The sequence below is a fragment of the Strix uralensis genome, chromosome 12, assembly GCF_047716275.1.
Source record: "Strix uralensis isolate ZFMK-TIS-50842 chromosome 12, bStrUra1, whole genome shotgun sequence".
In the NCBI taxonomy this organism is placed as follows: Eukaryota; Metazoa; Chordata; class Aves; order Strigiformes; family Strigidae; genus Strix; species Strix uralensis.
This window is the reverse complement of record NC_133983.1, coordinates 20200159-20221121: the sequence shown is the minus strand read 5'-3', so window position 1 is coordinate 20221121 and position 20963 is coordinate 20200159.

Here is a 20963-nt window from a genome sequence, read left to right as displayed (position 1 = left end):
GAGCCATGGTAAGTTGATTGTGTTTCTAGCTCTCAGTCTGGTGCTTCAACTGCCTTTGAAGGTGCAGCCTCCTTCTTTGCATAGCCTTGAAGCTTGATTGTTTCATCAATGTGTAAGTGAACTTTTCCTGAGGACTCAGCTCTCCACAAGAACACTACATGGAGAAAATGGTCAAAAGGGGGAAAATGTAGAAAAGATAATCCATGGAGGAATTCCTGCTCTAGCATGAGCAGTAGAATAGCCTACAGTGACAACAATAAACAGATTCACTCATCTTTACCACTAGCAGCGGGGAACACAGAAAGTTTCCCAAATTTTATTATATTTCCTGCAAAGCTGTTTTGAGAGTCCCTGTCTTCCATGGGGCCACCAAAAGCACAAGGCTGGGAACTACAGATCTGAGAGGTCCAAACCTGCTGCAGGGGTGTGCGTATTCCCCAGGGAGTCTTGGGTTTGATCCCTGGTTTAATTCTGAGGATACATCAGCTGAGATATCTAAGATACCCTCCAGTTTTCTTCCCATATGCTGTCACTTGAGGATTGTCTGAATGTCATCTAAAACCATGAAACTGCAGCTGTGTCACCAATACAACAGGACTGAAGTGCTCCTGATGACCAGGAAATGGTTGTTCATTTACACCCCCCTGCCTATTATATTCTCCATGGGACTGTTTTAGTTGATCTCAGTTATTCCAGCTGTGCAATTTTTTCACCATTACATTCCTTCTCCTCTTCACTCTTGATGGGTCAGCAGTACTTTAACATGGTAATGCTGGCCTATCACTGAGTTTACAAAGTGCTGCAGTCAGCAAGTTGCTCCAGCAGAAATCTCTTCTGCTCCCCACCAAGCAGCACCACCGCAAATCTTGATCCAGCCTTTGAATATCAGAGATATGAGGATCTTAAGGCTGGACGCTAGCCCAAGTTCCTTCAATAACAGCCCAGCATGAGCCCAGATGAGCTGTCAAGCTGGCTGATGATACTGTTTTAAATTCACGATAATATATTTTTCTAATTTAATCTCTAAAATGGAAGTGCACATTTCAGCTCATGATTTCCAACTTATCTTCTATTTCCTTTCAGCTTTTCAATGTTTCTGAAATGCCTTATGCTACAGGCAAAACACACTGATTATGATGGGGCTTTTCTTTTAGCAGCTGCCACTGAGCAATGTCACACATGGAGAAAATGGAAAGTCGACTCTGCCCAGTTGTGTCAAGCATTTGAAAAGAGGAAAAAGACCGCATGGTAAAAAGCAGGTGGCAACTGCTGCTGTTGAATCCTGCTTTAAGGAAAAGTACAGAAGGGAATTTTTAAGAATTTAGATATGATGAAGCTCCACCAGGTGAGTAATCTAATAAAAATCAGCCCATCAAAGATGCATGATATGCTAGGCACAATGATTAACTGAGCTTTGGCTTTATGGCATCAAGACAAATGCATCTCTGTATCTTTGAGAAGGGGTAGATAAGGAGAAATTAATTTCCATAATGTGTCTGAAAGAAGTGTGGCCAAGAACCTTGTTTATATCAATGTAGCGAAATCCACCCCCTCCACAATAGGAACAATTTTTTTTCTGGTGCAAAGTGTGAGTGGCACACTGGAATTTCAATTCTGAAATTAAAGTGAGTATGTGTAACTCCCCCAACTTGCACATTGTAGCCTTCCAAAAATACTACTGATGTATATATTTGCTGATCCTATCTACATCATTAACACCCAGACAACTGCAATTAATATGAGAGCTGGGGGGGGGGGGGGGGGGGGCTTAATAATGATGTAAAGTGTCTTGTGCAGCACTGTGGGATACAAGGTTTTCTGTTCAAGTGTGTCCTCTGCCTACAGATGCAGAAGATACTGTAGTTGCATCCAAACTGAGAAAAATGCAGCAAGACACGTAGTTACTTGTTGCCTTCAAACAACAGCTGTTCTGAAGCAGCGCATCTCTCTGACTTTTTGCTGTCAAGAGACATTGCACTCTGAGAGGGCAACCTCGATTAGAAGCAGCTTATTGTGACAGCCTAGGGAGAAGTCTGCATCGGATCAAAAACTCTCTGTTTTTTGGAGAAGAAGGTTCTCCCTCTCTTTTTCAAGGTAACCTTCTCTGAACTGGCACTTTGTGCTCCCACCTCCGTTTTGGATAAAACCATTCCCCCTTAGTGAGAGGCTGAGCCCCGCAGGTGAACGGCCACGGGAGAGAGACTCATCAAACCCAGCAGCTGTGAGTGACTTTCTTCCTGCAACAACAATTTTGCTGCTGATAGGGGGCATTGATTTTCAATGGATTCATTACCCTCTACCTATTTGGGAGTGGGGAGCTGGAATTTCTTGGTCTAATTACGTGGCCAGAGGTTTGACATTTCTCTGCTGTGAAAGAAGGGGCAGGGAATATCATGTAAGAAAATGTTGGTGGAGGAAGCAAAGACAGGGAGAAACTCTAAACATGGGTTCTCCTCAGGACTGCATGTTCAAGCTGGGCACTGCGATTGGTCACCATGCAGACCCAGATGGCACCAAACCGTGGGCAAGGGCTGCTGGCTCTGCTCGTGGCCAGGAAGGTGGGAGCCAGGCTGGCACACCTGCGAATGGTGCCCGCCTACGAGGCAGCCTGGCAAGCCCTGCTCTGCTGAATCAGTGGCTTTCCAGCCTGCTCCCGTCCTCCACAAGGGCACCTACTGCCTGGCAAAGCCAGGACACAGCTGCTTTTTGCAGTCACGTCTCTATATCTTGGCCACCTCTCTCCCAGAGCCACAGCAGGCCCTGCGTCTTCAGTCCTTTGAGCCCATAAACGCCGCTGGCTCAAAGGCAAGAGCACCGAGAGGCAAATTTCAACCCAGCACAGCTGCACTCTTTGCCCACGCGACACGTTTTGGAGAAGCGAGAGGCGGTGTATACTCCCAAAACACCACATTGCGCAGATTTTATTTTCCCCTGTAATCCTTTTTCACAACAGCTTGGACGTTTGCAGTTGGGGGACTGGAAAAAAGCTTTCCCCAAAGCGACAGCGAGAGGACAAATCCCGCAGGAAGGTCGTCTGCCACCCCCTGCCCGCAGCGCTGAACACGGCTGTGCCGTGCGTCGCACTGGGGCTCGGTGGGAATTAAACCCAGGGTTCAAATCTGTGCCATGCACTTTGAAAATGTGAGGGATTAATTCAGTCCCTCGAAATATTCCAGCCTTCCAAAGTACACAGAGTGAGCACGGCTCTCATTTAGTGCTCATGCTCTGTGAAGAGGTTTTCATGCTCGCTGCGGGGAAGCGGGGATTGTTTTTATTCAGAGCAAGAAAGGAAAGTGCATCTGATGTAGAGCCAACAAAAGATGCAATGAAGATGTAGTGCTGGGGAGGGAGGGGGATGGAGAAGCACTTGTAGCGTGGCTTTCAATTAGGTGCCCTATTTTGTTCACAGGGGTGGGGAGACATTTAAATCTGCACTGGTTTGTAGGCAGACGGTGACTGCGCAGGACCAGTGCCTTCTGCGAGGATGCTCATATCTCTGCACGAAAGCGAAAGAGAGAGGTACTTTCAAACAAATGTTAAATAATGAAAGCAGCCACACATGCCTATTAGCGGCTAACGGAGCACCGTCGCATCCGCTTTACTGACAGATAGCTGCACTTTCAACTTAGCTTCACAATACGGGAGATGTTCATTGCATGCATGGCTCAGCTGTTTCCCCAGACTCCTCTTACATTAACAAGACCTGGATCCAGGGTTTGTTTGCCATTTTCAGGTAGTTTTCAGAGATTTAGAGTGGATTTGGCCTAGAGGGTGGGATTTAAGAGTCTGTTCTTACAAACTTGGTGGAAATCCTAATAGCATGTTCCCTCATAGACTTAATGTATTTTCTGAGTTGCTGAAGACAGCTTTTGAGACCTGCAGATGTATTCCTTATGCACTTCTATTCACAGTTTCTTTAATACAGTATTTCTTTGGATTAAATTTCCACCACAGGGTGTCCATGGACACTGTGGTTGAATGTTTTTTTTGAGAAATACTATGAGCTTTGTCACTCACATTGCTTTGGCAGTGCATCTCCTTCTGGATCACAGAGGCCTAATAAAGCGATTTACCCCCACCAGATGCGACAAGGAAAGGCCTGAAGATGAGGAACAGTTAAAAGCAGCTATTTGGGCATGGTTCAGAGCTCCAACCCAGTGCAGGAGAAGGTCAGGCAGCTGCTGGAAGGAGCTGGAAGGGCTGGTGGAGTGAGAGGCACTGGAACATGTCCATTCAGCAAAACCAAGCCCCAGTTCCAGTCTCTGCACCCAGCACTGTGCAGGGTCAGTGCAGCACTGTCTGCCTGTTGCTGTCTGAGATTTCTTTCTTTTTTCTGGAGAAAAAGCTTGCCTTGAAGGAAGCCACTTCAGCTCTCCCTTTAGGCTTTCTTGGGTGATGGGAACAGACCAACTGTGTTATGGAAGAACACAGAAATGCCAAGTAGCTCATAACTTCCAATGACGAAAAGCAACTGAAACTGTACAAAAGTTCTAGAATTTTCACGTGTTGTCCAAAGTGAAGTAGCAGGCATCCCAATGTTATACAATCTGCCGTACTTCCTCATAAGATAAATTGCAGCACTAATTCAGCTGTGAATTTAACTTGTCCTTAATTTCTCTTTGCTTCAGGTTCCTGGCTGTAAAAGGTTATACAATAGGAAATGTGATTATAAGAACAACTCATGAAATTCATGATTTAGTGGAGGTTGGGGAACCTCCAACTCTGAGGGTCTTGGGAACAAACAGTCTAATGAGGGAGGGTTTTGGCATTGCTGATCCTGCCCTGGTACATAAGACTGGAGGAGTCATCTTGAATTCTCTTTCTATCTTGTTTTTTCTCAGTGGCCAACCATGCACCAGCCTGAGAGGGGACTTCCCAGGAATAGGTAATATGTATTTAAAGAGCACCAGGAGACCCTCAGTAAAGATAATATGTCCCAGGAACTGTTATATTTGTTCTCATCCAATTCTTGAATTTAACCTACTGCATGTCATTGGAGCTTGTTATTTCCTTACAAACAGTGGAGGAAAAGGCAGAGAATCACAGCAGGTGGGTGGGCAGAACTGGATCAGTTAAGAGGCAGACACTCCTCTGGCAGAGCCCACTGCTTGTCATACCCGACATTTATATCAGCTCCACTGCAACACCCCACTCCAAGAATGGGATTCACCATTCCTAATTTTAAATGTCTATAGTGTCTCTAACCAAAGTTGCTCAGATGAGTTATAGCTTAGAAGAAAGCTCTTCTCCCTGTTTACTGTGGAGGGAGTATAGCCAAGGGCTCTGCAGCAAAGCACTGGAAGACACGCTAAGTGAGGCAGGATGAGTCCCTGCTGCCCGGTTCTGCCTGGGAATGCTCTGCCTGTATGGTAAGTTGCATTGAATAAAATTAGGTTTTCATATGGCATAGCCTCGTGGCAAAAACATCTAACTTTGAGGATACACAAATCACTTTGGAGCAGCAGAACTCATAAAAAACTAGTTACCAGTGTCATGCTGTCTTGAAATTGAGCCCTGGCGTGAATTTTCTGATGCCTAATGAGAGCTAAACTAACACTGCAATGGTTTTGCCAGCAAGCTTGTATAGAAGCTGTAGAAACTAAATATCTCTAAGACTGTCCCCCCCAGCCAAATTTGACTGAAGTCAGCCCCTAAGTTCAAAATGTGCACAAGTACACAAAGCACAGTGGTATTGGTTTGATTTCTGGTAAAACCAAAGTGAAATTAGATTCCAACTGTGCTGAAGTCGATCACGTCTCTGTGCCCAGGACTTTCCTCAGAGCAAACCTGAAATTATTTCTTTCCACAACAAGGGGACGTTGCCAGCTGAGCTCTTTGAAAATGCAAACACTTCCCCATCATGCTATATTTTCCCATTATCTTGAGTGCTCATAAAACTATTGCCTTAATTTTAATAAGATTTCATAGAGTTTGATATAAATACCTTCTATCCATCACCATATTAGAAGAAAGAGAAACAATAATAACTTAATTATCTCTTATACAGAAACTAATTGTAATTCTCTGGATTCATAATCAATACTTTAAAGCTGTTCTATCTCAGAGAACAGTTTGTCAATATTTTATATACTGTTAATAATTCATGGGTTTATTACATAATCAAACAGGAATCTAACTGCAGAAGGCCTCAGAATGGAAGAATGCAAACCCTCTGGGTATTAAGTGAGGGGGAGACCAACAGCTGCTCATACACACATCGCACCATCAGCGTGCTCTTCACCTCTGATCTGCAAGGGTAAGGCTGTGTTCATAAGACAGAAGATTTCATTAGAGGAAAGAAATATGCCAAAAATCCACATCAAAAGAATCAGTTAGAATGGAGACCAACATTTTTAAGCATGATGTCAAAATTTAATTTTTCCACTGGGAGTGTGCATTTGGGAGTGGAGGACAGGAGGGATGAGGACTGCCCCTTTTGAGAGGCAACCAGCATCATATTGGCTCAGCTATATCATCAGCTCTGTCCTAAAAATGCAGAGACATAAATCGCAGTCTCCTTTCTTAATATCCCTCCTGTCTTGTCAAACACTTGTCCTTTGTTACTGCAGCGCCACAACTGTTGACTCCATTGTCCATATGCCTGAACCTGTCACGCAGGATGACGCAGATTATGAGTAACGCCTGCAGTGATCATCTCAGGAGGTACAAAAACTGCCTAAAAACCAATGGGACACATGGAAACACAATCTCTATGACAAGAAAAAAAAAAGTGAAAGATGATTTATGATGATCTAATTGGCATTTCAAAGAGCTCATCGTCACCTTTTGAAGAGAAGGGAACCCAAGGGAAATGTAGGAAAAAAGTGCTCCTCAGGTCAGCCTGACATTTGTCGTCCCATGCATAGGAAAACACTTTCTCTGAAAATAAGATGTTACAGTCATGAGGACTTGGAAGCAAAATGGGGAAACTGTTGGCTGTGATCCTGAGCAATTAGGGACAGCTGCCTCTGCTAGTGTGCTAGCATGTGTGTTGTAGGAGAATGTAGAGCCCACAGCAGAGATACAGTTCTTCTGGACCCTGCACAGAGATGTGATAAAAGATGACTTCTCTCTTCAAAAGTGTAGAGTCTGAGCAGGTGCAGCAGTGAAATCAAGGCTTAGCATTGCTTCCTTACCAAAGAGAAACCCAGCAGTGCTCTTGTTGGCACGGGGAGTGTGCAGCTCTCATCTGCTAAGTGCTGCTGCAGCGTCTTGCACACAAAACCATCCTCTGTCAGTTTGTTTTACTTTAATGAGTGCAGAATGGGTGTACTGGGTTTGTGCAACCAGGTTTTGGTCATGGGGGGGGCTGCAGTGGTGGCTTCTGTGAGAAGCTGCTAGAAGCTTCCCCCATGTCCAACAGAGCCAAGGCCAGCCGGCTCCAGGATGGACCCGCCACTGGTCAAGGCCGAGTCCATCAGCGATGCTGGTAGTGCCTCTGGGATAATGTATTTAAGAAGGAGAAAAAAAACTGTGCAACTGCAGACAGGAGAGAGGAGTGAGAATATGTGAGAGAAACAACTCTGCAGACACCAGGACAGTGAGGAAGGAGGGGGAGGAGGTGCTCCAGGCACCAGAGCAGAGATTCCCCTGCAGCCCGTGGTGCAGCCCCTGGTGAGGCAGCTGTGCCCTACACCCATGGAGTCCCACAGGGGAGCAGATTCCACCTGCAGCCCGTGGGGGACCCCACGCCAGAGCACAGGGATGCCCGAAGGAGGCTGTGACCCCGTGGGAAGCCCACGCTGGAGCAGGTTCTTGGCAGGACTTGTGACTCCGTGGGGGATCCACACTGGAGCGGGCTGTGTCTGAAGGACTGCAGCCTGTGGGAGGGACCCACGCTGGAGCAGAAGAGGAGTGTGAGGAGTCCTCCCCCTGAGGAGGAAGGAGCAGCAGAGACAAAGGGTGATGAACCGACCACAAGCCCCATCCCCATCCCCCTGTGCTGCTGGGGGGGAGGAGAGAGCATATCAGGAGTGAAGTTGAGCCCAGGAAAAAGGGAAGGGTGAGGGGAAGGTGTTTTAAGATTTAGTTTTTATTTCTCATTACCCTACTCTGATTTGATTGGTAATAAATTAAACTAATTTCCCCAAGTCGAGTCTGTTTTGCCTGTGATGGTAATTGCTGAGTGATCTTCCTGTCCTTATCTTGTCTCACAAGCCTTTTGCTGTATTTTCTCTCCCATGCCCAGCTGAGGAGGGGAGTGACAGAGTGGCTTTGGCAGGCATGTGGCGTCCAGCCAGGGTCAACCCACTGCAATGGGAGTGCCCTCTGTCTTTTCTCTTTCTTAGCATTTGTATTGCACTTCATCAGGAGCAAGTTTGGTATGTCTGTGGTACAGTCCTGGACGGAGTAGTTCTCACTCCACACTTGTCATTTTTTTTTTTTTTATTACGTTATTCTTTTTATATCATTATCAACTTTTTATGTGTCTATAAAATAGGTGCAGGATAGTAAAAATCTTCAGAGTAAGTAAATGGACATTGTGCTAAATGAGTTATGTCTTTGATGCTATTATCTCTAAATCAGCATAGATTATTCAGGCTAGGGGCTTTTAGAATCATAAGTGGCTGAGATCATTTCTCAGTTCATCATCCTATTACCCGTAATGAGAAAATACTTCTAAATATGAAGATTACTCTTCCAAAAGATCCCTTGTGAACAATTCCCCAGGCACTAACAATATTTATTAACTCTTTTCTTTCTGCATGGAAGGGACTGAGAGAAACTCGAAGTCCTCAAGGATTATCCTGACACATCCAGCAACTCTGAATTTGTTACCACTCTCCTGGGACTCCTTTGGCTCTGCACTCACATCTCTAACAGCATTTTCTTAGTTTCCACCTGTGGGGCTGCTTTTCTGCAGTATGTAAATTCAGCTGCTGGTGCTGAACCTGGAATGCGATAAAGCCTTTTAGAACTTCATTTCATTATTTTTGAGTGACTCTGTTTATGCTGGTTTTAAGTTTCCATTTCATCAAGCATAAATTTTACTGTTTCTCCAGTCAATGATTTCTATTTGCAAGCTTGACAAAATTACAGGTCCCCTTCCCAGCTCAAAGTGGGGAAGACCCTCAGCATACCCGTGATGAAGCTTCCCTTCATTCCTTTATTTTTTCACACCGTCGGAGACTCGTTTCCTTATTGTATGTGTAGAATTACCAGTTTTATTTATTGGGCTGCACATTTCTAAGAACCCATTTAATGCACAGTTTCATGAGATAGTTTTCATGGAACATAAACTTCATATTCCAGCTCTGGAGTAAAGGATTCCTTTTACCTTCCACTGAGTATTACACAAATCTGTAAAAAAATACCTTCTTTTTCTGCTGGGCAAGGTGAGATTTCAACATACCACACCGATGAACTAATCCCATTTGAGGAATGCTGCTGCTCTTGCTGAGTTTGGTCCCATTGTATTTCCAGGGAAGAAGTTCAAGTCTGTGATTAAAGAGCTGATTAGATGTCAAAAGCCTCCATACAGTCCTCCAGCATGACCCCTGCAACACCACTTTACATCAGCCTCTGCTAACTGCACTATATAATTCCCCTAACTATCGCGGAGGAGGATTCACAAAATCTTATGCACTGTAAGGTCTTCTTCACCTTTTCTTCTTTACTGCAAAACTTACCATGCCTAGATTTGTCAAATTAGTGTCATATTTTACATTGTGTAAAGCCATACTTCTGTAAACCACACTTATAATATCTTTTCCTTTTACAACAGAGGATGAAGCAAAATCAAGTGTGGCTTTTGCTCTAGGTTTACTGGTACACTTTGCATGTTATACAAAGAGCAACTGTTACTTCCAACTTCTGCCCTGCTTTGCTATTGTCTTCTTATTCTCTTTTAATGAAAAACTACCTGCACTGATCTAATTATTTATTGTAATTTGTGTGGTGGTGCGTTTTTTTTCAGAGATCTACATCTGCAAACAGCACATGATGTTTGCAAATGTTTTATTTCAGAATTGTTTGAACGGCTTTATGGGCAAACGCCAGCCTGATTGTTGACAAGCAGCTCTTTTGTGGCAGTTTATGACAGACTTTTTTTCTATCATCACAAAAGTTGAAAGAGTCTCTTGTTAACACCATGTCACACCAGAAGCCTGAGGTTTACTTGCTGTAATCATTTACTCGTATAAAACTTGGGTAGCAAGAATTTACAGGGAAAAAAAAAAAAAAAAGGAAGGCTGAGACCTAGTGTAAAGGGTGAATTATTTCACAATTGCTTCCTGCATGATCTTTACACTTTCATCTGCAGTATTTTATGTTGGCTGCTGGCAGAGACAACACACTGGATTAGAAGGACCCCACATCCAAGCCAGTATGATAGCCAACGTGATTCACATTCATAAAAAATAGATACCGGCTATTTGTCCAGTCTTCCATCATGAGGTAATTTTCCATTATTCTCTACATGTAGCTTCATAATTACAGCTAGAGTACACAGTAAAATGTCAACATTTAGAAAAACATCACTGGAGTTTCTGGGAGAACAGCGTCTCCCAGAAGATCTGTTCCCCCATAGTTTTGCACACACACATACGTGTGATGAGGAAGGGTTTATACATTAAGAAATATAGTTTTTAACTCAATGTGGGGGGTTTAACACATCTGTTTTACTTCATGCTGTCTTGTTGCACTGTCTTTGAAATTCTGTGTAACATTATCCCTTTTTTCTTTGCTTAGGCAAGGATGGATAAAGCAACAGGGCCACACATCTCTGCTTTCTTGATGCAGGGTCAAAGCTCAAGCCATGCTCATGATACCGTAAGTGCTGTTACTATTATTAACCCCTGTGGGGGCAGAAACAACCACACTGACTCTGCCTTAGTCAGAACAGCTAAGGAAGTAATGCTGTGCTATGATGCTATGCTCGTTTAAATAGCTAATGCCATGGCATGTGCCTCAGGCCCCATGGCTTTAAGCAGCTGAAAGCCCTTGGTGAGCCCCACAGGTGCCGTACTTTTGACCAAACTGCTCTTCTTTTCAAGGTCTTTAAAAACTTGTTTTAAGGTTGAAGTTTGTTCCAACAAAATGCAGTTGTGGTGCAGAGAGTAGAGGCATGGGGTGTTTGGGGGAAAATGTACAGCTAGGTAAGATCCCAGACAAACCCTGGAGCTTTGTTCAGCACCAACTTGGTCTTTGGAGGGACATGCCTGACCAGCTAACTTACCAGCTGAAGGCTCCAGAGGAGCTTGGAAAGAGTGCCAGATCAGACCTGAGACAAACTGTGACATTGCATGAATATTATATATGTATAGTATATTGCATAGGATACCAGAGCTTGGCTTTTTGTGTAAAAAAGCATCTTCCGAAATAGTAAAGGTCCAGGTTTTTTACATTGTACAGGCATATTAGATGACAGTTATCATAGAAGAGATCATTGGGTGGGACTGAATGAATATAGTCCTGTTACATCCCTTCAAAGGATCCTTTCAAACACATTAGCCTAGTATTGAGATTATTTTGTTCTGAACCACATTAGTGTTGGTTTTTGAATTTAATGTGATACATAAACCAGCCTATTTCAGCTGCATTTAAAAAACAGCACTATTTCAGACTTCCTGTGTCTTGAAGCCCTCCATAAAGCATGCTAATTTTTCTTTTAAAAAAAACCCCAAAACTATCTGTTTTCCAGAAGAAATGTATTTTATAATTTCAGAATGTCTTTTTAATGATCATTATCCAGCCATTTAAAATAAAGTCTTTCAGAAAAGATGTCTTCATCCTAAAGAAGATTTTAAAATGGATTTTTCTATTTTTCATTGTTTAAGATTCAGTTCAAGAAAAGCAAAGACTCCTTTTCAGTACAGACAGGCTCCCAACATGTGCTGCCAAAGTCTGTACTTGTCATTCTTTTGGTGGGAATAGCTGTTTTAGAAATGTTTACATATTATCAAAATTAGGTTCCAAAATGAGCTGCAGTATCTATAAAAAAGGGGGATAATATTATTTTAGAGAAACTAATTGGAAACTTCTATTTGGCTAAAGTAGTTATTATTTCCATTATGACAAGCTGGAAGCAGATGAAATTCACCTTTATCTTCCGCAGCCTGGTGTCTCACACTATTTATTCAAACTGAAATTAAAACCTGACAAAATCCCAGTGAGGCATTTCACACCAGTTAAAGATTACTCTTCTGGAAAAGGACTTTTGTTCAACAATTTCATTATGTTGTTACAAATGTATTTATTACAAAAGGGTGATACATAAATCAAAAGCTACCTGTTCTTACATATCTCCATCACCCCCAATAAAAAAAAAAAAAAAAAAAAAAAGCTTAGGATTGTACTTTTCTCAGGAAACTAAAGTTTTAAGAAAAAATGACCATCACTCTTCATACAGTGGAGAGGGTGTGCTACAGCACAAGGAAAACTGCCATCGGAAAACAGATGCCTCACAAGCTTTCAGCACAGACTGGACCCTCGCTAACCCTATCCAAGGGCAGAGTCCAGCCAGCACATGCAAGAGAAGAGCAGAAAATAAGGCAGAAAACTCTGGTTGCTTTATTCTGCCATGCTAACCTGTAGCTCTGTGCCCAGGGAATGTACAGGAGAAGGAAAGGGGGGAATTTTGACCCTGCATATTGCGTGGTTAAAAACAGCACAAAATAGCAGCTGGTTGTAATATTTGCCAAAGGCTGTGCACAGAGGTGTCATCCTTGGGCGAATTTAAAGGTTTGAGACCAGTCCGCCTGTGAAAAGTGGCCAGCCTTAGGCCAGTACAAAGCAAAGCAAATCAGCAGAGTACACAGCACAGCAGTGGTGTTGGGCAAGCATCACTTGCATATGGAGGCAATGGGGTGAAAAATTGTTTCCTGCTCTAATAACTAAAGGATATTAAGAGGGATAGGTTCACAGGGGTGTGGGCTACTTTTCATATTTAGGAGAAATTTTCCAGAAGTGTAAAATGATAATTGCATGAGGAAAGGGTGGTTAATAATTTTTCCTGTTAATTCAAATGCACAAAAGTTAATTGCAGTTTGGCAGTCTGAGATATACAAATTAGGAGAGTTTAATTCCGCTAATCCTCACTTTAAGTTGCAGGGTATTGAATATAAATATGATCACCCCACAAAGGGATGAATCCTGCCTCCACTGAAGCCAGTAGGAGTTTTGCCATTGACTTCAGAAGGAGATGGGTTCAATCCCAGATGCCTGTGTCAGCTGTGCATGTATGAGTGAACTGGCTCAGAGAAAGGGAGACTAACATGATTTTTCTGTCAGAATACGGGCCAGAAATTCCTCAGAGATTCTGAAAAACTTTGGAAAACTTCCCCAGACCCACTATTCAATTCATGCAGCTATTTTTGGCTACCCACATGCCCTGCGGGAGAGGTTGTTTTCTGTGGTTTTCCATTTCCTACTTCATTGTCTGACTTCATTACATAACCAATGCCAAAAATCCCTAAAAAATCAAGGGCTGTAATCAAACGGTGACATTTCACATTCAGTAGCCTGCAACAGTCTGTCTGCTTTACCAAACTCTTCTCCCTTCCCTGTATGTGGTTGCCACCACTTGTTGTATTATACATCTCATTTGAGACCATGTAAGGTTTAGGCCTTTCCTCCTGTGAGCAAACCCAGGGAGATTAGAAGTAAGCCAAGCAAATTTGCTGCCAGAGGCTGGATATTCTGCTTTGACATAGATGAAAATTTTGGTGTTGGTTTCAGTGGATGTAGGATGAGGCTATGCATTACAGTGGAGGAAGGCTGCAGTTCAGACCTCTGCCTCTGAGCTGGTCCATGCTTTGGGGCTAACTGTTGTCTTTGAATACCTCTAAAATGATGATAAAGCTATTTATCCATCTTTGTAAAGTATCTGCATACCTGTATAGCTGAGAAGTGCAATTTAAGGTTGATCAAGTGAGCAGGACTTAATCTCTTATGGTGCAATATATCTGGGCCAAACACCTTGCCATCATTTAATTTGAATTCATGTGCACAAATGACATGAGATAAATAGTACAAAGACCAGTCCAATCAGAAATGGGTATTGCTTGAAAATATCCATTTGGCTTGAAATATTGCAAGAAAATCAATCCAGGATCTCTACAGAACTGTATAAGAACTTAAGTCACCAAATACATCTGATGTGAGCCAAACTTCATCTTGAGTTCAGTTATGACTGACATTTCAGCTATTATTCATCAATTTAGGAGGAAAAGCTGAACCCAGATTGTTTGCAAAACCTGTATGGTATTTCCAAACACTTCTCCTTCCTTCCCGGTGATGATTATTATATGCTGCTCTAATTAAACATTAATTTGCATCTCCCATCATGAGAGGATACGAATACCAGCGCAGATTTATCTCTCTGGATTGCTTCCCTCAGTCACTGCTCGTACCTGTGAGGCTGCAGCAGTATTTTCTCCTTGGGCCTTCAAAAATGCAGAAGCAGAGATGCTCTATGATTCCAAAAGAAATAATTTTGATGTCACAAGAAATGTCATTAAAACTACTGCAGTCTTTTAATAAGCTCCTTCTTGGGAGAATGGATTTTCAGCCTCTTCGCATCAGCGCTCAGCAGAGTAACTACAGAGAAGCTTTGTGCCAGTGTCCCTGTTACAAAATCCGTTTCTCAAGGGTTTATAATTACAACATGCCTATAAAAATTTACTTTAGTCTGAAACCCAGGATATAGTTTCTCAGACAGGGAGGAAATATTGCTGGCTGAACCTGGTTTAAATCAATTTTGAGTTTCAAGAATCCAAAAATAATAAGTTTTGTGGGTTTATATGCTTTTTCTGTGGTTCTATAACTCAGAAAGAAATCACTTTGTAGAATAAAGTGTCATGTTTGTTTATAAAGCAGAGAGGGAGAAAAAATAACACAGATAAAAGTTCAGACTTTTTATAGTGGCTACTGAAAATTCTAAGAAAATAATTTTCTCAAAGAATTTCCCTATAGCATCCTCGTGCACAAGCCTTGTCCTGAATAGATACGATAATATGTATTGCAGGAAATCAGCGGGATTGTGGCTCATATACTTGAACTGGAGAGTTATTTTAAGCAGCTGGAGAAATAAGGGATGCTAGTTCCTACATCAGATTTTGTTCATTGAGGCTGCTTCAATGAAGACTAGTCTGCTCTGTTCCCATAGCCAGGACTGGAAGAGTCATCAACGGGCAAAGATGCAAAAAGCCCCATTGCTGAGACACCCTGCCACTGTGCTCAAACGTATTTACATTATGCTTGTGGCTAGTCACAGGACAGAGCTATGTCCAGACAAAGCTGTCATACAGTTAGCTAAGTTCAACAGGCATTTTCCCATTTTCCACATTTTCACATTATGGCAGAGAGAAGGAAGACAGAATGTGCCCTTATAAGGACTGCTAATAAAAACATCAATAACTGGACCGCACACAACTGAGAGTTCCCATTTATACTGGCATTGCCAAATGTCTTGCAATATTTAGCCTCTGGCTTTTATCAATAAAGAAAATAATGCTGCTGCTAAACTGAAATATTGATGACACAAGCAAAGCCCAGCAAACACAGGCAGAAAAAAATACAGAAAACAAACCCTATAAATCTTAGCACAATATTTTTAATTTTGTTTGAAATTCACCATCAAGTCAGTTTTATCCAATTAAGTATTATTCAGTCTGTCTTTGCCAGCTCTTCCCTATTAGACAAAATGTTCCACTTCTCAATATTCTACTTCTGTATCAAATTGACAGGGTCATTTTTCACATGACAAACTGGGATTAAGGTGATATTAAACCATTTTGCATACAACCAAATTTGCATGCAACGAAAAACTAGCCATTTTCTTTTGTTGGTGTCATTAAGATTGCCCTTCATAGCGATTTTGGTGGGTTCCTGAATATGTACAGTTTTGCTAGCCCTATGGGATACTGATATGATATTGCAGGTTTGGAAATTGTGTCTCACCCATAGTCGTAATGCTCTATTATTCCCATTAGCAGCTTTCGGCATAAAGAAGCAAGACCTAGCTAGTCTTAAAGGGCCCATTAATGGAGTGTACCCCCAAAGTCTTGCAAAAATACACATTTGCCGCAGGTGAGCTTTTTCCTTCCATTTTGAGAGAAGGAGGGGAAATGTTTTTAATTACTTCAGTTAAATTATTAATTTTATGCCTAACGCTATGACTTCTTTAAAGTCACTTTTATATAAGAAGAATTACCTCTTTTTGCATGTGTTATTTCCACCTTGCAATGTATCAGGTATTTCACTCTCACAAAATGATGGAACAAATGATTTTTAAAAAAACCCTTATCAAAGAACACAGTTATAAATGCATTTTGTTCTTCCTTCAACTTCAGGCTTTTAGTATTACTGATTCAGATCCCATATGTAAAGAAATATACTGAGTGTGTGCGTGGGTATAAGAGGAAGTATGTATATTTTCCAGAACTGGCTGAAATCCAAATGTATTCCTAAATCCTAAAGAAATTCTGCCTGTGAGTCATCCTGGTAGTGCAGTGTAGGAGTGTGTAACTGTGTGGGAAAGGGTGGGCTCTAATGAAGAGCACATAGTGCTATGCAGAGAGACTTGGTAATAAACTTGACTATGATGGTTTACAGTAATCTAATGGTTGTCCAGGCCTTTAAAAGCTTCATTTCTCTATCACTCTTGAAAGTCCTAGAGGAGATGTTCAACATAAGACAGATGTTTGGGTAATATAGTCACAGATTTCTGGTTTTGTACTAGTTTTGGTTTCCTAACTAGCCCCGCAACTCAGTTCAGTCACGGCTCTAGGAAGAGGTGCTCTCTGGTGCTAAAAGCCATCAGAGAGCAGATTTTACTCTAAATTTTGACTGAAACCATCAGGGCTTAACCATGCTACCATGGTTTCTGCAACCATGCAGAAAAAAAGACACAGGAGCAATGTCACAGAACTAATCACTTGGTACAGTCCCATGCTCTGACGCAATTGATGTATCAATGAAACATCACTGTTTATCTACCATCTCTTTTCAATCTTTTCTTTTTAAATGTCATGGAAAGCTAAGCAGTCTGATTTTTCTGAGTGAGCTTTTAAAAACACATTTTTCTTCCATAATAGGAAATTCCTCATGACCACTTCTGTGCTTCCTTTCTTCTACAGTTTAGTTGTCAAAACAAAACAGACATTCACCTATATCAAACCAGTGCTATGCAATGGCCCATTGCAGGAGAATTCAGGAAGAAAATGAAAGAAACAACTTGTAAGAAGGGTAACCAGATAACAGATACACTTCCCAAATGAGGAAAACTGAGATTCTTACCGGCCTTTTACCTAGGGCAGCCCTAAGCCAGTAGCTTTTCCCATTGTTTCACATTATCAGTCCATTGCATTCATCCTTCTTTTAGACCCTGCAATTTCTTAGCCAGTATTGCAAAAGGTCAGGGAGGTTCATCAGTTCATCTCTTCTCTGTGGTACAAGACTTTCAGACACAGATTTTTTTCCTTTCTCATCCTCATGTAGCTTTGTAATGAAGGACTAACTTGGAACCCATAAATCCAGTTACTTTCAAATAAGTTTCAGATAGACATCGGGACTTTAAGGGACATATTAAAAAAGAAATGGGGTTTTTTTCTGGGTTTTTCCAGGAGCATCCAGGACTCATAAAACTTTACGTTAAATATCAGCCTCACTTTTCACAATATTGCAGTGATGAAAAACTAACTCAAAATTGATTTATTGATCCCTTAAAAGACAGATATATAAGGTTATTAAAGTTAACACTTCAATACGTGCAAAATCTATTATTTGAGCTTGTTAACATTCATGTGTTGGCTAACAGTGGCTATAAAAAGGACAAGGCAGACACCTCCCTTCTGAAACAACTGCTCATGGACAAGAATTCAGCACTGTGCCTTTTCTGGTGAGTATCCACATCGAGGCTGGAGTCACTGAGAAACATCAGCTGATGTTCCTACAAAAATTAAGCCATGCACTTAGTCCACGTTCTAAAATTTGTACTCATCTTTTCCAATTTTGGTGTCTGTAGTCGTACCTGGGTCTTACATATGTGTCTGAATTATTTTGCTAGTTCCTTTTCCTATGCAGTTACTTGCAAGAAGAAATCAATGTTCAGTGTGTTTGAAAATCAGGCATGAGTCAAAGTATGGATTCAAGGACTGTTGAGTGCGCAGCTATATGTATTCAGAGAAAAGTGTTTCAGTGTAGAGATGTAAATGAAATACTTTTTCAGTCAGAGAAAACAAAGTTCCTGTGGTCCTTCATTTTGAATCCATTAGAGTTTTCAATAATTTATTCACATGCAGAGTTTCTGTCGCAGTGGGTTTGCATTTGTCACATCACCTCAATTTTTCTAATGAGTTGCTAATGAGAGGTCAATTACTTATGGAAATTAGAAAAACATTCATTGAGGAACTGTACTGAGGTAAAGTGTGCTAACTCATAATGTTATGATATAAATCATTACAGCTTTAATGAATATTTTACTCTTTTTCATGTTACAGCTTATTTCCCACACTACAAAATGGCCTCAAGATGATTTTGAAATGAACATGAGCAACTCTTCTAAAAATGTTATAATATTGTATTTATGATAATTGCAGAATAATACCTTACTTTTTGTTTTTGTCATTTAAAGTTTGCTCCTGCATCAACATCTTGCTGTGAAATCTTCAGCTGATTAAAACAGAGGTGTTAGGATCACCAGATTTGCCATGCTGAATCAGAGCACTAATCTGTCATCTACCCCAGCTCCGTTTCCAGCAGTCACCTTTTGTTTGGCACTACTGGGGGACAATGGACATCCTGTAAAGCACCTGGCACGGTGGATCCTATCCAAACTGGTGCTTGCAAAGGGTCCTCCTGACCCCTCTTTCAGGTAACCAGCACTAGCAGCACTGCACCAAAACAGCCAGAGCCTGCAGCACTTCATCCTGACCCCAATGTTGGTGAACTCTACCTCCGTCTTTTTAGTGAAAGACCTTCAGGAATTGTTGGCGGGTAAGAAGTTTAAATGTTCATTTCACAATTCGCCTTCTTCCTGGGCACCTACTTTGCACTTTTTAAAGGTCTTGAATGAATGGTATAGAAACAGAGGAAAAGAGGCAAAAAGAATTCAAGGGACCAAGATGGATAGCAGGTTAGTTGCAGTACCATGCAATTAAAGTTAGAGGCCAGGGATATAATTCACTGCTGAAATTCAGCTTTGCACTGTCATAAGTTATTATTACAGACCAGAAGCTGAAATGGCCAGAGAGGGAAAGTGTACAAGCAGAAGTATAATTGGACTTCAGTATTTCATATTGATACCCTGAGACTTCCACCACTAAGCACTGTTTCAGAGTCTGACCAGGGTAACACTGCAGTGAACAAACGTAAGATCTCCCATATTCAGACCATTAGATTACTCCATTTCCCCTGCAGGCACTATAAATCAAAACCAAAAGACACCCTGTTATGTGCTACAAGACAGTTTTGTTGGCCTTTCTTTCCAAACACATTCTGAACACACATGTTTTTTATCTGAGTCTCATTCACTTCAGCTTTACTGTCTCGAATACAGATTTAAATTGCGGGGAGAGAAGGAAAGAAAAAAAAAAATCAGACCTTGAAACCAAGCAGCTATCCACAGAGAAGAAATGTGGCAGCTGGTTAAATAAAAAAATTAATGCATCATCACATGGATGTGATTTTCTCAGTTTCTAAAGAATTACAAGGTCAAACTTGTCCCTTTGAACCAGACCCCGTCTGGATTTAGGTGAAAACCTTGCAGTGATTTGACTTAGGTGTGTTCAGAGCCCATCATTTTGGTGCAAAGAAATCCACTGTCCATATTAAGGGGTAAATCAGTTGGTCCAAAGTACAATTCTGCCACTTCCTGCTAATATCTCCTTGGGTAGCACTCACATTTATGTCTCCAATTCCCCCACCCTTCCCTTCTCCTTGGAAATATAAACGTTAGCAACAACGAGGTGTATAACTACTAATCAAAAGCAATATAATACTGCACAGATCAGCTCCATGATGGAATAAAGAAGAAGTGAGCGTGAATCTAAGTACCTTCTCCTCATATCATAGCCTCTACATTGTTTTCAGGACCATTTTTGTCAGGCAGTGATGAAAGGCTGAGAACAAAGTGAGTAAAATTTCCTTTTACTGCTTAAAAATTCTCAGCTGGTTTGCTATATCAAAAAGCTGTCTCTTTAAACAAATCACACGGTTAAAAATGCCAAGTTATAATTCAGCAACTAACTCAGAAAATGACAATTTAATCAATCAGAACCAACCCTCCTGAAAAAGAAAAAAAAATAATCTTCAAGCTTTCATGCAATGTGCGTGGTTGAAACTATAAAAGGTTCAATCACTGTAGAACAAGCCTGCAGCATCAATGTTTATTAAAGTCAGGGGAGCCATTTATTGACCTGGGAAATAGCAAAGCACCAGCAGCACTGCTGGATTGCATTTTTATAGTTAACAAACGGAAGGTGATATTTTCCTTTTCTCTTTTAATTGTGATTCCATCAAATCCAAAAGTTAAAAGCCTTTCAATTTTTAAAGGAAAGCAAAGAGAAGGACGTTCCACACCATCCTTCAGTCATTCTCTCTGTTCTGACTCCTAGCACTGGGATATATCAAATCATTGCAACACATGATCAGATTTCTAGGCTTATCCGCATGCCAGTAGAAAGACAGACTGGTGAGTGTTCCCCCTGCCAACCTAGGTGATGGCAGAAGATAGGGAGCTACCATTATGAAGTTGCTTCTTTCTGTAATCAAAAAGGAATTATTGTATTTATTCACATAAAGGTCACCCTGCCACCAGGACAGCCAAAAGCACCCAGAATGAATTGTCTTCTCCCAAACTGACAATAGGCACTTTCTCCAAAGACATGTCTTGGTTGTTCTGAAGATTTTGTAACTCTATTTTGCTACAAGCACATTTTCAAGGCACACCTTTTCACGCTGCATAAATTGTGATCCACATAAGGCTATTAAAAGGAAAGCATCAGAAACGTGAATGGCGCTTA